The 16,486-nt window shown below is 37.9% G+C and overlaps 1 protein-coding gene across 1 annotated transcript in view; it reads left to right on the plus strand.

The window, feature by feature from the left end:
- kcna4 (potassium voltage-gated channel, shaker-related subfamily, member 4) overlaps nucleotides 1-15,821 on the plus strand; it is a 44,218-nt gene extending 28,397 nt beyond the window's left edge. Inside the window, exon 3 of the mRNA XM_044030153.1 lies at nucleotides 9,392-15,821. The gene's annotated coding sequence lies outside the window, so the exon portion shown is untranslated. The remainder of the gene's footprint in view (nucleotides 1-9,391) is intronic.
- The last annotated feature ends 665 nt before the right edge of the window (nucleotides 15,822-16,486 follow it).

Here is a 16,486-nt window from a genome sequence, read left to right on the forward strand (position 1 = left end):
TTTTGTTCATATAAAGTATTGAAATAGTGCTTTATGTATCATGCTATGTATCAACTTACAGAGTTGGTGTCCAAACTTTGAACATCAAGTATGCTGTTATGTGGAATTATTTTAGAGTAGTTCAAGTGGTTTGAATGAATAGAAATGGAAATTCGGTTTAAAATATTTTATCCACTATAAAAGTATCTAATCGCTTTCAAATTCCGTCTGCAGCATGACATTGACATCCAAACACTAAGAACTAAGAGCTGTCTCATGGAGACACTGAGACACCCAAGTTCAATAATATTCATTAGTAGAAGTGATATAAAATATATATCTTATATATATAACTTGATTGGGGGTGGAGTGGCTCAGTGGTTAAGACTGGTACCCTGTGTGAAAGACATCATGGTCTCAAAGGTCGCAAGTTCGACTCCACGCCTGGCTGATTGTACTCAATTCCATTGTAAGTCACTTTGGATAAAAGCGTCTGCTAAATGACATGTAATGATTGAAAGATATAATTTGAATAAATAAATTGAATTTTTTATAAAGTTAACCGATAAATTAAAAAACTGTAAATTACATAAGTTTTGAAACAATCCTCATTTAAGTGGTGATTGAAAAAAAAAACAAAAAAACAAACAAAATATATCAGTGTTGAGATATTTCTGCCCTGACATAATCAGTCATCAATTATAGATGAGTCCCATGCAGGGATACAAACACACAATTTAAACTTGATTACTAATTAATAGTAATTAAAATCCTAAACATCAGGGCTGTACCATTTGGGGAAAAATATCTAATTGCAATTTTTCTGATATCAATTTATTTGTAATTGTGATGTATTTTTAAATTCAACCCTCAGTTAAATATTCATTGTATAGTGGTGGAGCATTATCTCATGAGATGAATATTAACCACTTTATGCTGTAATGCGAGGATGAAAGTGTAATGATATTATTATTCATCAACTATGAGCAGTAAAGTGTAAACCCTGCACCATATGTGCTGCCTTACATGTATAGCTGCTTTTGCGCTTTGGTAAATTACATTGTTTCACATAGTGATTTTGATTTGAAAATGATTAATATTTCAGCTCTACTGCTAACGTTGGCGTCGTGGAGTCATTCTCTCAGTAGGTTGTGGGGCTCAAGATAAGTGTAAGATAGGAGCAGTTGTCTCTTCTTCTCAGCATCAGAGAGAAGAAAAACATGTAAACTTATAGATTATTTGCCTGCCGGCATGGACGTAATTGGCACTAACCCAGTTTTCACTGCTTCCACTCTCCCATATTATTCTACATACAGTATACTTTATATTTGTTATGTAACTCAGAGGCGGAACAGAACATTTGGATGGTGGATAGGTTTTTGTTCAGGGTTCAGTGCTTACAATACAATAATAGCAAAAACGTTCTGCCAAGAAAAGGCTTTTTTCTTCAAGGTGAAGATCTTAACATTAATGATATTTTCTGACCGATACTTCCATTTGAGTCCTGCCTTTAATTCACTGTGACAGTCTGTCACGGTGTAATGTGACTTGCTGTTTCTCGCATGTGCTCTGCAAGCAGCACCTCTCACCCTCAGACACAAACACGAACACAACACCTGAAGCTCGGCTTGTCATGCAGCAGCTAACACATTTAATGAGGACTCTGCAAACAGATAAGGAAACTGTTGTAGGCTCGCTTGAGTTTGAGCTCCTTTACAGCACATTCATGGACAAGTCAGCCTAAATGAATGCCATCAGACGAGCAGATATGCTAGTTTTTACTCCCACAGAATAGTGCTGACAGAGAGCTCAGTGGCAGGGTTGAAATGAGCACAGTGTGTGTTATATCCCCGGTGTACATTGTGCTGCACATACCGCCGATCCTGGCCCGAATATTTATAGTCTATCATGCGTTCATCTGTGTATGTGTGCATGTCTGTGTGAGACTGGGAAAGCCAGTGTGTATCTGAAAGCCCTGCAGGGGTGTGAGGCAAGAAGCAGCAAGAGGCAGAAAATCCCCACTGCCTTTGGATTAGTGTCAGCAAGCAGGAAGCCAAGCACCGTGCTACATGTGCCTGTGCACTCCCCTAAAGCAAGTCCCTTCAGGATTATTTATATTATCATGTTTCATTTTAACCCTCTAAAGATATAATATGAAATTATATATAATATTTTAAAAGATATAATATATAACATTTTTGGATTAAGTATTCCTATTCAAGGTAAGGGACCGTTTCATTCCGGTCGCCTTTTAATGGCACGCCCACTTTACCATCTCTGTCAGAACTTCTAGGTCAAATCCCCATGAGGAGTCAGAGAAGGGAAGGAAATATTTGGTCGTACCTTTTATCTGATGTGATGTCTTGTGTTGTTTTCATTTTACAGTGTGTATATGTTACTAAAGGATTACGAATATTCATTGGCACTTGCTGTGCGTTCTGCTGCTGAAGCTCTGGACCAACAAATCCCATGATCCCTTGCTGCATCCTGACGTCATCAAACTAGACCTTTGTTATTGCTTTAATTGAGATAATCTAGAAATGACATAGTGTGCATTTCATTATGTGTCAACATTTGCAATTTTGCCTTAAAGGAACTTCACCGATTTGCATTTAGCTTTGTATTACTAGAATAGGGGTAGTATTTTTGAAAAATTGTGCTTCCCAACCTCAGTTTGAAGAAATATTTTCATTCTTTTTTTTGTTACGCGCCCACCAGTGACACTTGGTCTGAGGCTTGAAACTGCAATGTTACTTTTGCACTTTTTAGACCCACTCGTAGGGGATGGGACCTCATTCCCAGAATGTAAACAGTGTCCACCATCTTTGCTAACAGGACCAGGTGTCACTGTTGTGGTGGGCACATAACAAAGAAAGGAATGAAGATGCATCACTGTTGCCAACAGCACACAAAGCCTTTCAGGATTTTTCATTCTCTGACCTCCTCTTCTCACAAATCCTGCCATGATAACAGTTCACTCCTGAAACCCTTATCAAAGAACAGTCAGTGTTGTGTGTGTTATAATAACATCTGAGAAGTAGGCTACTTTTAACAAAATGCAACAGGTGACTTGCTTGTGCTGATGCTTTGATGGTGACAGTGTGACAGAGCACATGTGACACACAGATCAGAAGATTTAGATGAGAGTATTAACAGCAACACTTTGGTGTCAAGCAACTTAAGTGCAACTTGACACTAGAGAGGGTAATTTCTGAAGAAAATGCAACGGGATTGCTGCCTTCTGCTTGAGCTGAAGCCAGTCTGGCATGCTGCTTTGAATTGAATGTTGAGAAAGAAGTTAAGAAATTTGTGCAAAATGATGGATGGAAAGTAGAAATATATCTAAAATCTGAATGCATCCATTAGGACTGTCACAGCAATCACAAAAATGAAATACTGTGGTATGAACAAGACTGTTGCAGAGGAAGACAAGATAAAGCACAACCACTCATGACATCACCTTGTACTAAGACACTGGAAAAATGGCCAATGCACCAGTGGCTAAACAGGTACGGTGTCCCTTTAAGAGCATCAAGGCATGACAAGCTGACATGCTGCGACAACCTAATGTAGCACTCTGTGACTGGCGTCATACTGTGTCTATTACTGCTCTCTACCGAGACCCAACTGACTTTTACTTTTAATTACTGTGACTATCATTTTGCTGGAAATACACTTGTTTTGTTTAATTTATCACAGCCCTCACTGTCTTTAATTGGCACTCGCTAACTCACTGTGTTAAGTCCATTTTATACTCTCTTATGCCTTTTGTTTGTACTTTGCTTTCATTTCATATGTTGTTGTGTGCCAAGCAGAGGAGCTTACGATGACAGACGAAACCCACCGGAAATCATGGGGGCAGTATAGAGTCAATAATCCAATCAGTCCAGAAACCACTGTAAAACATAATGAAATGCCACTTGTCATTGATCACTGTCAATGACTAGAAAGGCTCTGTATAAATACAGACCATAATTCCAACTCTTCTTCGGATCTTATTTGGTAGTAACAAGTAACAAAGACAGTTACAAGAAATGTTGTGGAGTAAAAGTAAAAAGTTGCTTGAACTATAAATAAAGTAAAGTACAAAGCCGTGAATTCTTTACTTAAGTAACAGTTACTAAGTACTATACTTTGTATACAGAGTATTTATACTTTGTTACATTTACAACACAACATAATTACACATGTGCATTACAAGGTAGAGATCACAGTGGATCAACAAAAGGCACAAAATATTTAGTCACAGGTATCTCACACTGAAAAATAAACAACAAAATTCATCCTGTGGGCCGGATTGGACCCTCTGGTGGGCCATATGTTTGACACCCCTGCCCTAGACCCAACGATGTACGCATAAAAAAACAGAGTTGTCCTTAAAGAAACAAACATAGACATTCACACACACAAAGTGTATATATATATATAGCTGTGGGGTTGCTGTACAGGCTCAGTAATAAGTAATGAGACCATGTTATGTCTCATTTCCCACCTTGATTCAGCAGTAAAAGTACTCACTGCAGTGTCCTCACCTATTTGCCCTCTCGAGGAGAGTCTGTTCCAGTCGGGGCTACAGACATTACTGCTCTGTCCATGTGGAAAACATTTCCCCTTTGCGCGACACTACAGAGCCCGAACACATAAAACTGCACAAGGATCTCAACTAAAACTAAAATGTTACAATTTATCACAAATCTGTGCTGCTAGTGCCCAGTCACTTTCTTCATTTGTTTTGGTTTTTATTTGGTCTAAACAAGTATTGTGTTGTGATTGCACATAATTTGACCCAGATTGTGCAACAAAAGTTAAAATATTCAAAGGGATTTATTGAAATGTCAATGACTGAGAGGTGACGAGTTGCGGCAGGGCGGCACTGGCATGGCTGGTGTGTTAGTGAGTCCGAAGCTCCAGTAGTAGTAACAGGGATGCACAACTCACCAGAGGGTTCACACTGAAGCAGACAGGGAGGAAATTTGCAGGGAAAAAAACCAGGGTAAGAATACTTGGACTAAGCACTAGGGAAAAACTTGTTCAAAGAACTAAATGGGCTGATCAGTGTACTACTGTTGCAAACAATGTGACGCTGAACACAGGAAGCTCCAAGGCTTAAATGCAGGAGTAGACGAGCTGATGAGCAGCAGGTGTGTTGTAATCATCCAGTCATCCTCCAAGGACCAGAGAGTGAGAGGAGCCAGCAGACACGCCCACACACACACACACACACACTGGTTCACATGACTTCAGAGGACATTGCGTTGACTTACATTAATTTCCTCACCTTAACCATAATTACTACTGGCCTAAACCTAACCTCAACCTAACCTTAAAAGATGTCTTCACTGTAAAATGTAGTAATTCACATTATGGGGACTTGCTTTTTGTCCCCATAAGGAGACAAGTCCCCATAATGTTACTGTGGAAACAGGTTTAGGTCCCCACAACATTAGTAATACCTGAACACACACACACACACACACACAGTGAGAGAGAATCGCATCACTAGTCTGTGAACATGTCTTCCCAATATAATTTTCACAGTGAAGCAGAAGTTGTTATTTGTTATCTCACATTGATCAAGGACATATTTTCATTTGTACATTGACCTCATGGTTGTTGCAGTTTTACTATTTGAATCTTTCATGAATAGATAGTGATGTGGGTAGATGACTCCGCTGAAAACAGACCAAAGTCATTTGTAAACAGATGTCTGCATCAAGCTAATTTTACCCTGCATATGTTTGGGGATGTCTCCTTAGAAAATGGAATAAATCGAAAGAAGTTTTTCCAAGAACTGCAAAGTGAGTTTCAGAAACTCTGTGATAGGTCATTTACAACTTTTATTTATAATTTTCTTTGCTTGGGGCTGTAACTATATACCTCTTTATAATGTTTCATGCATACATTACTGTTATATCAAATCCAGGGTAGCGGTTGGTTTTAATCTGAACAGGTTTAACCCGGTGCTCTTGGTTTGGCTGTAAGTGTTCAGTTTCCTGAAGTGATGGGCTGTGAGATTAATTTGCATGTGAATCTGAAAAACAGCCCTATATCCTGCTGAATGGGAGCATTCAGGTGTGCACACATGCAGCTGCTGGGCCTGGTACATGATTTATAGATCTACAGTTATAGCACAAGTGATTCCTCGGTGGATTTTCCTGTTTTAGTAAATTAAATACAACCATTGTCTCTATATTGTTGGAACATTCATCAGAGAGTAATTTAGCTGGAGTCAAACATGGTGAGATATTGAAGCTGTCCAGCCCTGTCAGGAGAGCAAATATTTCTCCTGTGTTACTGGTGGTTTATTACTAAAGCTGTGACTGTCCTCTGAACTGTGGTGGACAGCTGACTATTGTATATCGGTGGAAATCACAAGGTACCACATGATAAATGATACACACACAATCATATAGCGACACATGACAATATCTGTCTGATTGAAGAAAACAAGATGTCAGTGAAAAGTTAAAAGTGCAGGATTTCTCTATTTATTCACAACACAGAGAACAAAGTGTGCAAAGTCTATGTATTGAATGTGGATGGGGCATCTATGGTGGCCCTGAAGACAACGTGAATGCAAAAGCCACAACATGAATGCTAAAGCCCTCACAGAATCTTTAAAGATAACTGTTTTCCAACAGTGGAGCTATAGTCGTTCCTCTTGACTTTGTATTGTTCGTCTTGCACATCTCTCTGCATACATTTAATACTCATATTTCCTTTCCTTATGTCTATTTGTCTTTTATTTCTACCTTGTGATTGTTGCCTGCTGTAAGACTGCAAGTTTCCCCATATCGGAATATGTATTGTTGGTATTCAAAATAACTGACATTTTTATGAGCAGTTTATGCTTTTCAGTTATTTGGATTTAATATTATGTGTATTATGAAGTACTTTCCGTACTTCATGCAAAAGTAGTATAAAGTACTTTTACTGTGTACACCTGTTGATTAAGGATACTTAGTTATACATCATTATGGTAATATGGCAACCATTCTCACTTTTTTAGCAACAACATTATGTAAGCCTGCCGACTGTTTCTTAAACTCCTGCTTCCTCTGCCCCAACACTCTTTTTTGATAAATCATATTTACTAAACTCATTCCACCACAGCCTCCAATTAGAACAAATTTAAGCTTCAGTTCTGCTCATAGAGTCACAGGCACAGTCGTTTTAATGCCTTTGTACACTTTACAGTAATAATGGTTGTAAACCTGAAAAGAAATCACAGCTTGGTTTTGCCTTTATCTCACTGTTGCCTTGTTTCCCTCCAGCTGTGGGTTGACTCCTTACTGTAAAACTGTTCTTTTATTTTGACACATGCACCTAAGAAGAAAAAACAAAAGACTTCCACTGCACTCTTGTTTCTTTAATTGTCTTTCCTCAGAGTGATATTTTAGCCTCACCAGAAGAAGAGACATTGTATGTTGTTATTTTATTACGGGGATCCTCTGTTCTTTCCTCAGTGCACCCTATCACTGCACTTGAAGGTCCAGTGTGTAGGAATTGGTGACATCTATAGGTGAAAACAAATAGTAACAAACTGGGGACATCCACCCTTCTGGGGACTATGGTGGCCTTCTGAAAATGTTTTTGTATTAAGCTTCCGCTTCGAAATCTGAGTTTGTCTGTTCAGGCTACTGCAGAAACATTGCACATGCAAAGCAAGACCAGGCCTAAAGTACATAGTTTATATAAGGCTTAAAAGCAGTTCTTCACCTATACAGAGACATATTCATGGGTAGCATATTCATTAAACACCTTTAAATGTTACGCACAGGACCTTTAAGCAATTTAAATGCCTCTAGTTAGACTGTACACTGAATATTTAATTCTATATTTGTCCTTGTATTAGTGCAAAAACAGGGAAAGTCCAGGACACGATACCTGTGTGTATTTACTAAAGCAGTTCACCAAGCAAACAAAACTTGAAATGTAAACAACCACAGATTTACCTCTTAATAAGGGAATTAGGTAGAAACACTCAGTATGTTTGCTGTAATTGCCTTGTGCCTGCTGCAGCTATGATTGCATACAGAATGTCTTCAACTCCTATGAGACTTTGTGGAAATCCTCAGATTACTGAGGTAGAGAATTATACAGCTGCTCTGTTTATAGTGCACACTTGTCTCCAACAGTCTGCATCTTAATAAACACCAATGGCTTTGTAACAGAACAGTTATTCTGTGAACTGTTTGGTCCTACGTGGGTGGCTCGAAAAACAAACACTTAATGATGAAGAAATTTAACTTTGACTCAAATCAACATTACAAATGTTGGTGTGGGATCAAATTAGGCTGGATGCCGCTTCTGTCAATGTCCCTTGTTTTACCGCACCTAACAGCAAAGTTTTTACTAAACTAGCAGTTTGGACACATGTATTCTAACACATTTTATGCTGCTTATTACCATTTACTTGAGAATAATGTGCTTTAGTCGCACACTGGTTACTTTTATCTGAAACTAAGCAAACAAGTGCAGAGATGGAATTGTGCATGGGCATGCCCCATTTAAGTGAATGGTCAGCTGTAGTAAATGTGTTTATAGGAGGGTTGTCAAAAAGAAATTAGATATTATATATTAGCAGTTTGTTTTGTTATTTATTTATTTCTGCCTCGCTGTGGTATCGAAAATGGTATAAGAATCAAGTGTTTTAATCGTTATCTGTATCAAGTTTGCCATCTATATATTATGACAGCCCTGGACACAGATCACTTCTGATCCAAAGCTAAAACGCTCATCTGATAATTACCTCGTCTGTCATCCATCATTTTAAAATGAAAACTATTGGCCTTTAAATAAAGTGTTATTCTGTGTGTGTGTGTTGGCATTACTAATGAAGGTATATAGAGCATTGGCACAGTGTACAGTATATGTCACCCCTTCAATGCTTTTCAAGATAATAATATTGAAGTCACATTGTGCAGCCAAACTCTTCAGTGCTGTTGAAATCTGGAGTATAGGACATTTGATGGACTAGTGCAGCCATAAAAACATACTGGCTTGAATATTTTCGAGTGTAAACATACTGTAGTGTGGTAATCTTCAATAAACAACTTCAACAAGCTAATAATGACTAAAAGAATCTCAACCTTTCAGCCACTAAGCAGAAACACAGAGGAGAACTGTATATTAAGACGTTAACGATGACAAATTATTTATTAAGTACGTAAATCTGTATGTGAGTAGTTCTCACTGGTCTATGTGTTTAAATCTCAGTCCTATCTGCTCGCCTTCAGAAGCAGTTGCAGTTTAATGACTGTGATGATAATCTGTAGCAGGATGCCTCATGATCAGTGTCTGGGTGGGAAAGGAAAATATGTTCAAACTCTGCTCCATCTTCATGGTGCATTTTATCAAGAATGATGACAGACAGTGGTATCTGTTTCCTGTTTCTCTGTCTGTGTTGCAGCGCTGCCAGTTACAGGGACAGGGAGTATCCCCCACATCTGTGGAAACCCCAGAGAACAAGCAAAACATTGTGGCCGGTCGTCATGAGCACGGGGCGGACACTCACAACAACAACAACAACAACAACAACAACAACAACTGGAAGAGACTCGACATTGGGACGAGTGGAGATGAGAGTTACTGTGTGACATCAGTAAACACACCCAGGAGGGTTGGGACTGGAGATTGCAAATGAGTGAGTCATGGCCCAACATGATTGCCTTAATTACTACACATACACAGACGTATGGAGCGATGAAACTAAGAGACTTAAACAAGTTCAAAGATGTTTTCTTTACATGTGAAAAAAGTGTCTTGTAAGGAACAGATGTGAATATTTTAATATGATAGAGTTAATGTTTGGTTGTAATGTCGACATAATGTTTTAGTTGGGTCGGCTTTGTAGGTGTCATTGGTGACTAAAGTGGTGAGTTTGCTCTCTGCTTCTGCGCAGTCAGCAGTATGACTTAATCTATTTTTATCTTGTTTCATATTGTCAACCAAACAAGGCTGGCCTGAGTTACTCTCTCAAACGCTGGCAACTTGAAAACTTAAGTCATAACACATGAAAATCCTCATTCAGAAAAATGTGTATTGTGAGCGTTGGGAGAGAAACAGGAGACAAATACTGACTGATTAATTGCAACACACTGAGAGACATCAGAACAATATCCTCTTACATTAAGATCCACTTACACTAAAGCAAAGATGTCAGGCACATTAACGTCATCATCAATCTGCCACATTCACTTTCTATCACAGAAAAACAGCGGATGTCACCGCCCGAGAATCATCAACATAAAGATGAAATACCTTAGGTTTTTTTCTCAGATGCAAATTTAGAGCTGACCAGCTGCTTTGTCGATATGTTTTCACTTTGACTTTAACTGTATGCAAAAGTAACATGGACGTGTGTTCTATATTTTTTTAAACCTAGCCTTGATAATTACATAACCAAAGGTAAAACCCTGAATTTATTGTATGTCGTGGACTTCTGGAGATGTTGTGACATAGATGCACACTGAATAGGAAAAAAAATGTAAATAACAGACGTTTATACTTGTGTGTCCTAAGATGTGTTACAGATAGATTAATTTGAGATTTTTTTTTTTTTACTTTCTTTGACTGTTACAACCATCAACCATAATCATCTGTGTTTGTTTTGTCCTCGCTGATACAATCACTTTCTTCATATTGTTTTGGATGCTGCCTCATCTTTAAGTTTTACCTCTCATTCCCTCTTTTATTTGTCATATGAAATCATACGGTTGCTAATGTTCGTAAGCGTTGTCATAAAAAGCCCTGGAGGGTGTTTCCTCTGTTAGACCTGCAATGTTATCCATAAATGAAATGATAAGAGGTGTTTTCTTTCACCTTTTAGTAGTAGTAATAAGTTATATATTCTACTTTTATGAAGACAGTGTTTTATTTTCCTACATTTTCCTTTAAAATGATATAATTAACTGACTGTGTTCAAATAATGGCACTTAAAAGGTTGACTTTAGAGCTCTTTATCATAGTGTCTGTTTCCTCTATGTCAAAAAAATAATAATTGACTTTTCCTCAACAATGTGTATTTGTAATTACCTCAATATTTGTTTCATTAGGAAAAGTTGTTAGCTTCATGTTCAGGTTTTCCATTGTGTCAGATGAACCAACAGGATAGTCACAATACTTGGATGTCAGTACTGAGAAATCCTTGTCAGAAAAGAATAAATATAAACCAATACCAGCAGTTTTACCACAAAAGGTTTAGCAATTTTTAAATCTGCCAAGTGTTTAATACTACTACTACAAGTAATGAAAAGGGCCCTCATGACAGCAGATGTGTAAATTAAAAGAAGAATTTAAAGTTGAAAAGAACAGATTGATATTGTATTTACTTTCTTGAGACAGATAATAATATCAAAACCACTTTGCTGCCTCTTAGCTTCCCTTCATGCTTATAATTTTTGTTTAAGTTTATTGACTTAAAGGTTTGGCCAGGACAGTATATTTTTGCCAAGTTGTTGCTGTTGCACTGGATCACTTTTTCTTTTCTTTTCTTTAATATTCAACAAACTTTTTACAACATTATAAATAACAGATCTGTTGAGTAGCTGGTAGACAGTTTTACTATTTGAAAGATCCAGGCTGGCAGTTTCCACTGTTTCCAGCCTCCAGCTACTTTCTCTATCTACATTTTATACAGACATGAGGGAGGTATTGATCTTTTCACCTGACCCCCAGTAAGAAAAGAAATACTCCCATGTCCCAAAGTCCACACAATTGCTCCGATATCTGAAACAAAAAACATACAGCCTGTATGAAAGAAATACATTCTGAGAGGTGATTTAAAATGAGATGTTACCAGATTATTGCTTCTGGAGTTTCAATTTGCAAAAGTGTAGGAGGGATGTAGCAGCGAGGCGGCTTACACAACTATCAATAACCAATAGTGGCCAGAAGCTGCAGTGCAATGATTTTGATGACGTTGTGAGAGACAAATCTATCTAGTGAGGTTATACAGTGAGGTATTAACACAGAGCAGCACAAAAGAAGCACAGACATAGAGTGTAATATGTCCACAGGTTAGTGCAGAGAACAACATCAGCCTGAGAACAACGCACCAAATCAGGCAGAAAACAAAACAAGCACAAAGTGAGAACTGAATGAAATCTGTGTAACTGGACACTTTAAACCTCAATCTAGTCGTTAAAATAATTTGTTTAGAGGGTGCAATTGTGTGGAGATCACTCATAAACCAGACAAGGGCAGTGCACTGTACTCTACTGTACTATATGAAGACAGGAAGAAGATATTTAAGGGGATTGAATGTAACAGGAGGAAGACTAATTTATCTCCGTGTGAGTTGAATGAGACTCGTGCAGAAAATGAAAATGTCATAATCCAGAGTGAGGAGGGCATTTATCATGGTTCTATCATGGTGATATCAGGATGAGTGGGCACAACAAATATCATGAAGGCCAAACAACAAATGAAAATGTCTGGAACTTAGTATGTTCCTGTGGGTGTTAGCATTACCTCCAGTGATAGGCGACATCCATACTACTCCATTTAAAAAAAAACAACTACAAAGAACTAAATCAAAGAAACACTGCTGGCTTAATTTTCGTGTACTTTCAGTTCCAGTCTCACCTCGTTGTCAGTCTACGAACAAAATCCTTGTTCTACTATTTGCTGTTGTGGTTTCTTGTTAGTAAGACTCTCTGAAACTTAGCAAACAGCTGCAGGGGAGAGACATTGGCATGTGCATGCCCATTGTACCTGAATGGTCGCATGATATACATTTTTTTGGCATATTAATGTAAACATAGGTTGCTTCGGAAACAGAGCTAAAACGCTTGTCTGGATGCAGAACATTTTTTAATTTCAAAATGAAAACGTGTAGTATGGATACAGCCATAGTGTTTGTGGTTACTCCTCACAGCAGCTGGTGAGTCAATCTTAAAAGCTGTTACGGAGGTTAACAGTTTAACAGTCTGTGAGAGGACAGTAGCTATCAACACACAGAACAAGGTGAGAGACCATTTGAATTATTATCACCTCTGAGCTGCGAAACTCACTGGGGATACGTTACTAACGATCCCAGCTGCTGGCCAGAGGCAGAGATTTCACCCAACACCTTTTAATCGTTTTCAATGATGCTGTTAAAACAAATGTAAGATATAAGATAAATAAATAAATAAATGAATGAAAGAAGAATTTGAGTAACTGGGAAGACAATGCCCACTGGAGATTGATTTTTACTTTGTCAGTGTCCACACTTTGAGAACCTGCTTTTGTGTTCAAGCTCAGATAATTCTGTGGCATAAACAACTCAGGAACCAGTGTTTGAATTACACCCTGACATTTGGGGGAGCCCTATTTTCAGGTGGCACCAGTACGTAAACATGTCACATGGAAGTGTCATTTTCAGAGTACTATGTAAACATCATCACACGTCATCATGTCATTTCTCCACTGTCCTGCACGGGTGGCAACAACAGGAAAAGCATTAGGTGTAGACGAATCTGGCAAAGTACCGGAAGTAAACAAGCCGCCATTGCTGCGGTGGCGTCTCCCTTACAGTATATGTGCAAATGGGAGCTGTCACAAGAAGTGTACATTTCTACTTTTACCTGTACTTTTTATGCAGCATTCATTTGAAAAAGATGTCGAGGAAGTCGGGAAGAACCTGCGCAATTCTCGGCTGCTCCAACAGCAGTGGGAACTTAGTTCCCAACAGCAACAGCATGATAACTTTTGGTTAACACTCACAATGAACAGCATGCGGCTGCCTAGGTTAACACAGTGAAAGCTAAGCTAAGCTAACTTCGCTTAGCTAGCTCACGGTAGACGCCTCTATCAAGGCTGCCGTGGTCGCGCAGAGTAAATGAACTCAATGTGGTGTTAAATTGTGAAATATGACGTAACTTGCTCTAACTGGGGCAACCTAATAACCACAACGTAAACATCAAGTGGCTGAGTTAATCAGTGGTGGAGGTAAATAATTACAACTACTCACATAGCTGTAATTCATTGTGGAATACTCATACTTTTGGGAGTTTTTCTGGCACAAACGGCTCGCCGGATTCGTCTATATTAGTGAAGACAATGACAAATATTCGGCAAAGCGATTTGTAATAAGCGAATAAACACATATTGATATATTTCACTCGTATAAGTAGGATTTCAGGGGAGCTTGTGTTCTTGTGTCCCCCGTAATTTGAACCACGTCAGGAACTCATTTAATATTCTGTGCTTCCCACAGAGCAACACAGGCAAGATTAACTTTAAGTTGAATGCCTCCATTAATCACTTACAAATGATTTTCTCCTCTTAAAAAAAGCCACATTTAAGACCATTGAAGACAACAGCCAGATTTGACTGACACACAATCAGACCATGTGCTTCTCACATTTTATTTTAACTTTCAGAACATAAAATAAAAGATAGGTGCTGAGATGGTTCAGGATATTTCTTTTTTATTTGTACATTTAGGCAAAGCACAAACCATCCGATATTTTAGTGTCATTGTGAAAAGAAATCGAAAAAATACCATTGGATATTGATTAAAACATAAACATCTAACAGTTTCATTTAACTCTTTTCACAGTGATATATTGTGACTAAGAACTTCAGCCGGGGAAATGGTTTTATTATCGACCTGGCTGTGATAAACTGCGATGTGTTTTTGCTTTTATTGAACACCTGGACGCTGCCAATTTTAATTTTACTACTGAGCGAGAAGGAGGAGCCAAAAATAACCAGAAAACAGCCTGAGGCCACTGATGATAGTATAGCCAAACTTTGACGTTTGTCAGTGAGTGATCAGAATTGATGTGATGTTAAAAATCATTAATGTACTGTTTATTAAATTATTTAAAAAAGGGACAAACAATTATCAAGTATCACTTCACATTACAGCACAGTTATGGTAATACCACCTTACGTCTAATGCATTGTTCAGCTTTGTCATATCAGTGTAATAGTGTAAAAACAGTATAATAATTTTTCATTCATTACATTTTAACTCCAAAATAATTTCCAGTTAATACCCTGGTAATCAGAATTGATATTTGATGTATTACAAAGTTGAAATTAAATGTAATTTTCCACTGTTTTAGCAATTATTTGGTGATTACTATACAAATAATACAGAATTGTTATAATATTAAGTCCTAATAATATGTATTACTAAACTATTACCATGTACACTGTAATGTAAAGTGTTGCCAAACAAAAAACATGACTAAAAACAACCTGACTAAGCCCAGTGTGTGCACTCAGGCTCAGTTTGAAGTCACATATACAGACAAATGTATTGCAGCGTGTTTACTGTAACATCCACAGAGTTAGAAAACACCAGGGAGAGTTTTATGTCTTAGTCTCCTTATAAACAAGGTGGAGATGAGGAGCGCTGCAAAACTGTTGTTTCGTATCTGCATTGGATTTCAAGTCGTTTAGCACCATCTGTGTCCTGCAAAACAGTATTAATGCTCAGCATTGGAAATCCAGTCATCACAATGTTTGTCTGGTCACATCTGTAATGAGGAAACGTTTCCATTATATGTGACAAATACATTAAATATTCAATACTAATACACTAATTAATAATAAAAAAGAGAGTGAACACTTAATCATCACAGTATTTGATAGCCTGTGTGATTTTAAATCCAGCCCTTAATTGGTTTAATTGGTTAGTGAATGTAATATTATTTTGTTGGCTATCAGTAATTAGGGATGGAACAATACCACTTTTCCATGTCCGATAGTGTACCGATATCAGTCCAATAATGTTATTTTAGACTTTTTCAACTAAGTTAAAAACGCGTTTGTGCAGCCATTTTAAGCTGTTTCAAGAAAAACAACTATCCAACTGTGTAACATGCATTAAAGAAGAGAAATAATAAACAGCCCACAACATGTCTGTGCATAGTGAAGCATGCGATATATAGGATTCTTGGATTGTATCTGATTTTATATTTGAGTATCCGAGTAATAATGTTGATTTAGGTGTTCCCTGAATTCCCCCCTTTTTTGAGAAAATGTGGAAAAGTCTTCCATAGGAAATATAAGATCATCGCTAAAAGTACTGGGTTATTAACAGCGTTATTACACACACACACACAGACACTTGTTATGAGAAATACACAGTGGTCACTTCTTAAAGTTGTAGTTTTGACTCAGCAGATTGCATTATTTCCCCCAAAGATCATTAAAGTGATCAGCTTCGATTATTTATTATCTTAAACAGCTTAAAAGTATTGTGACACACTGTAGATTACATCAGGGCAGGGAGGAGATGAGCTTAGGAGGGCGTTTCACTAAATCAAAAAAGGAAAATGATATGCTCGTGTGCTAATCCTTGAAAGTGAATTAGCATTTCCACATACTTAATGAAGGCCACAGAGTTGGTGTGGTGTAGTGAAGGGTGTGGTTGGAATATAAATACAATTACACACTGCACCCTGGAGTTCAGTGCTGCCAGAGCTTCCTTGAGCAAAGCAACATCTGTTCGCTTCAAGGCAGTTGCTTTTCTTTTCTGAGCAGATATGTTGGTGTACTCAACCAG

This window comes from Solea senegalensis, linkage group LG7 (genome assembly GCF_019176455.1).
Source record: "Solea senegalensis isolate Sse05_10M linkage group LG7, IFAPA_SoseM_1, whole genome shotgun sequence".
In the NCBI taxonomy this organism is placed as follows: domain Eukaryota; kingdom Metazoa; phylum Chordata; class Actinopteri; order Pleuronectiformes; family Soleidae; genus Solea; species Solea senegalensis.